Genomic DNA, 5,240 nt, shown 5'->3' with positions numbered 1-5,240 from the left:
CTAGTTGTTGTGAATGAATTAGAAAGAACATTACACCATCAAAACAAGTTTTTCAAGTACCAAAACAGTTTAGGGTAATGTTTCTAGTCCATTTCCAGCAACTAAAATCGAAATTCTACAATCAGTCGATCCTACTCGCCGAGTTGGTTGAAGATACACGTGAACTCGCCGAGTCCCCCCTATAGACTCGACGAGTCCACTCGTAGACAGCAAGATTTTCAACTTTTTTTCAACTGTTAAGCACAAATAAAAAACAAACAAGCCTAGGCTCTGATACCACTGATGGGTTTTGAGCATTCTAACACTTCCTAAGTGTACATGCAGCCCTAATAACCTTGGATCTATGTTTGTCTAATTATCATGCAAAGTTGAATTCCAAGGTTATATTCCTATCTAGCATACATGGGAAACAATTTTAACTTGAATAATAGATAGAATAACTTACCTTGTTGTTGTTTGTGTTCCTTGAAACCTTGTGAGCCTAGCACCCCAAGTGTGATGCCTCAAATGCTTCACACAACACCAAATGCTCTTGGAAGAAATTATGAGAGAACACACACTTCTTGAAATCGGCCAAGCCCTCTTGTTTCCTTGGTGTAACCGATTTTGGTGGAGAACATGTTTCTTATATAGTGTTGACACATCTAGGGTTAAACCCTAATGTGTCATGACTCTTCATTTCCATGACCCATGGGTTTGTAACTCCCATGGAGCATCCTATGGGTGGAACCCAACTTGATAATCCATGGAGCCTCTTAGCCCACTATACAAGATATGAATGATTTACATAATCAACCCATATATTTAATTAGTTATCTTTTGGTCACATAATTAATTCTAAATTAATTCTTGATCAAACTAATCAAATAATATTATTAATATATTAGAACTTATAATATATTAATAATCTCCAAGTGTTATTTCTCTCATTTAGTCTATCCAATTGCATGGTGCCATGCAACCCAAATGGACCATGCCGGGTCGGGTCAAGTACATACCAGAAATAGTTATGGACTTAGACACCTTATCCAACAAGGATTTGGGTACCTAAGATGGGAGGAGTAACAGATGTTCTGATGGAAGAAGCTCACAAGACCATGTACTCGATTCATCCCGGCAGTATGAAAATGTATAGGGATTTAAAACCCTATTACTGGTGGCCAACGATGAAGCTCGATGTTGCTGAGTATGTGGCCGAATGTGTGACATGTGCAAGAGTCAAGGCACATCATTAGAAACCATATGGGAGTTTAGAACCTTTACCTATACCCATGGGTAAATGGGAAGACATCACCATGGATTTTGTGACTAAACTACCCAGAAAAAAGAGCGGTCACAACATGATTTGGGTGGTCGTGGATCGTTTCACTAAGAGTGCACACTTCATAGCATCCAATGAAAAATGGTCTATGGATAAGCTTGTGAATGCTTAGGTGAAGGAAATTATGAGACTTCATGGTGTTCCTCTAACAATTGTATCAGATCATGATAGTCATTTTACGTCACGATTTTGGAAAAGTCTACAAGAGGAAATGGGTACCAAGTTGTGTTTAAGTACAACTTACCATCCACAAACTGAAGGTCAGAGCAAAAGAACAATACAAACACTTGAAGATATGCTGAGAGCATGTACCCGGGAATTCCAAGGTAACTAGAATGAACATTTACCTTTAGTTGAATTTTCCTACAACAATAGTTTCCACTCGAGCATAAAGATGGCACCTTATCACGCTTTGTATGGACAGAAGTGTCGTACGCCATCCTGTTGGCTTGAAGCTGGAGAAAAGCAGTTTATGGGACTTGAGATAGTCCATCAGACTGCTGAAAAGTTCAAAATAATTAGGGAAAGGATGTTAGCAGCTCAGGATCATCAATAGAGCTATGCTAATAAGAAAAGAAAACCGATAACATTCGAAGTTGGTGATTTGGTTTTGCTTAAAGTCTCGCCGTGGAAGGGACTTATATAATTTGGTAAAAGAGGAAAGTTGAGTCCAAGGTTTATTGGACAATTTAAAGTTCTTCAGAGGATTGGGAATCAAGCTTACAACCTAGAACTACCAGAAGAACTAGATTGTATTCATAACATTTTCCATGTGTGTTATTTAAGGAAGTTCACGGGAGATGTTCCCGACATAATTCCAATATCTGAGTTAAGGCTGGATGAAAGCAAGAGGTTAATCGAAGAACCAGAGGCAATCGTTGACCGTGAGACTAAAAACTTGCGACGCAAGATGGTCGTTTTAGTTCTTGTGCAATGGAAACATACGAATGGGCCAAATCTCACATGGGAAACGGAAAGTGACATGATGAGTCGCTACCCGTATTTGTTTGCTGATGTGTGATTCCGGGGATGGAATCATCCTAAGGAGGGGGGGGGGGGAATTGTAACGCCCGTGTTTCTAGGCTAAGATCATTAATGATGTCGTAATAGTCTAGGTCAACCTTTGTAACTCATTTTGAAGTAATAAATAGGAATTATGTGAATATTATGTGAATTATATGCTTATTTGCTTAATTATTATGATTTAATTAATTAATATTAAAAATAATCCTTTAAAATAAATATTAGAAAAAGCTGATATCTTTTAAGAAAGTTGCAGTGGCCGAAACAAGGATTCCGGAGATATAAAGAGCACCGAAATCCGAGTTATAACGAAAAAGTTATGACCTGTCGAACTTTCACAACGAAACCGGCACGACACAGGGAAGCGTAAAAAGTGAATATTGTGATAAAGTGCTTTTTAGCCTTAACAATCTAAACAAAAGTTGTAGTATTCGTTAAACCGAGAAGTTCGATAAAAAAAGAACGCCCAAATCTGACTTCGTATGAGGAAGTTATGATTTTTCTAAGTTTTAGCTTAGTAGTAGACAGCTAAATACTCGAATTTAAGATCGAGCGAAATTTAGCTGACACAACCTAAACGAGAATCGATGGTCTCGTCAATAGTAGTACAACGGTAGAAAGACTGACGAAAACGGACGTCGGATGAAGAAGTTATGAATTTATAACGGATTTTCCTGTCCCGGTCTGTTAAAAATAATAATATTAAAATTAAACTCAAAATTAGCCAACAAAGTCTAAATGAAAGTTGTAGAGCTTGAGTTTAGCTACGCATGCATCTAAAGAATGTCAAAAATGGAACTCGTATGCGAAAGTTATGGATTTTAGAAGTTCGGGGCTCAAAATTCAAAAAATTTCGCATGAACAGTAACTGGACAAGTCACCCCTCTCGCGAAATCGCCTCAAGGCCGAAGCTGATGCGTCACCGATTCACGGCCGAATCCGAGACTGACACGTGCCTTCTTCGTGTCAGCTTCTGATAGGCCAAAGCCGAGGTCCAATCGAAGAGTGACGCGTCTCGCATCGGTGTTCACTTCTCGACCCTTTGTAGCTCGCTCCGTGTCTCGCCTCGCTGCTGCCACGCACCTCGTTCCCTCGCTGCCACCTCTCCCTTCCGTGTCCAAACTTCGCAGGTGCTACGTGGAAGTTTCTCAGCCATGAAGACCTTAGCCTCGCACCCTATAAATAGGGGGGCTGCGATATCTTCCGACTACTTTTGGAAATTTGATATTTTTCACCCCTAGACTTATATTTTGACTATTTTGATTTCCCCGAAGCCCCGATATCATTTTTAAAGCCCGGAATACATCACGAAGTGCCCGAAAACCCGGAAAATTTTATCTTTTCGGTTTTGAAGCTCCAACTCTCGCAGAGCCCGGTTTCTCTATAAAACTCCCGGTTTTATCAGAAACGATCATTTTAAGGAACGAATTGCTGCCCGATTATCATCAAATCAAGTGAGTGTATATTCACTTTCATCCTACGCATAGATATGAAGTATTTTCTATAAAATACGTGTTATGTGTAATTATATTGATTGTTTATTTGAGATAATTGTTGAATACAATGTTCTATACAAGTTATAAATTGTATATGTATTTTATCTACAAATATGTTGGGGAGACCATGGGTAGACAAAATAGTTGATGTGTGTTAAAATGATGAGAGGCCTCGATGTTGTTGTTGTTCCATTCATCTAGCAGAGTATAGATGTCGATCACAGACTCTTTTAGACAGTCCAGTAGAACGCTAGCTGGCTCGCAACCTGTAGGTATTGTGAACGATGTGTTCACAGGTGTAGTCCATCCCCTCATGGTTGCCTTTAGGACATTTATTGTTGAGGAACCCCGTTAGTAGTGGTGTCCATCCCGATGATAAAATCCTTAGACTAGGTCCCTTGTATAGGTGTTTAGGGACGTAAAGTGAGGATAACGGGAATGGATAATAAGGGTTATTGTTGGTTGATGAAATTAATAAATTTATTGTTGATCGATGAAATTAATAAATTTATTATTATTTGTGGCTTGAAAACCCTATATGCTTACCAGGCTCCCAAGCCTAACCCACTCAACTTTCTGTTTTACAGGTAGTGGACTCAGAGTATAATTATGATGATGATGAGGGACTTTTGGATTATAGGCCATTAGTTGTAAATAATTGTTGTAAGGCTTATAATGTACTGTTTATACTTATGTACTGTATAGAACATGACATCCCAAGTCTTTTAATGAAATACATTTCTAAGGAAATGATTTTGATAAATCTTTATTATATTATTATTTTGGGACAAATTTCGGAATTCTTTTATTAAAAGGTTACTCTGATTTTGAAATAAAGTATAAACAAAACTGGTCTTTTCTGGCTGTGAAATTGGGGATGTCACAATTACCTCCGCAATGACAAGTCGAGTTTAGAATCGACTTTGTCCCAGGATCTACCCCAGTAGCCAAATCGCCCTACCGATTAGCACCAACTGAGATGCAAGAACTATCTAGTCAACTTAACAAACTACGCAGTGAGGGTTTATTAGACCAAGCTTCTCACCCTGGGGAGCACCAGTCTTGTTTGTTAAGAAGAAAGATGCATCATTCCGTATGTGTATCGACTACACAGAACTCAACAAATTGATGGTAAAAAATCCTTATCCTCTGCCTCGCGTAGACGATTTTTTAACAACTACAAGGGGCGAGTTACTTTTCCAAGATTGATCTAAGAATCAGATATCGCCAGTTACGAGTGCTAGAGGAGGATGTTCCGAAGATAGCCTTCTGAACTTATTACGGACACTACGAGTTCGTGGTGATGCCATTCGGATTGACCAATGCGCCTGCAGTATTTATAGACTTAATGAATAGAGTATTTCATCCTTACTTGGATCAATTCGTTATCGTCTTCATTG

Source organism: Lactuca saligna, chromosome 7 (assembly GCF_052625555.1).
Source record: "Lactuca saligna cultivar CGN05327 chromosome 7, ASM5262555v1, whole genome shotgun sequence".
Lineage (NCBI taxonomy): Eukaryota > Viridiplantae > Streptophyta > Magnoliopsida > Asterales > Asteraceae > Lactuca > Lactuca saligna.
This window is presented reverse-complemented; position numbering follows the sequence as displayed.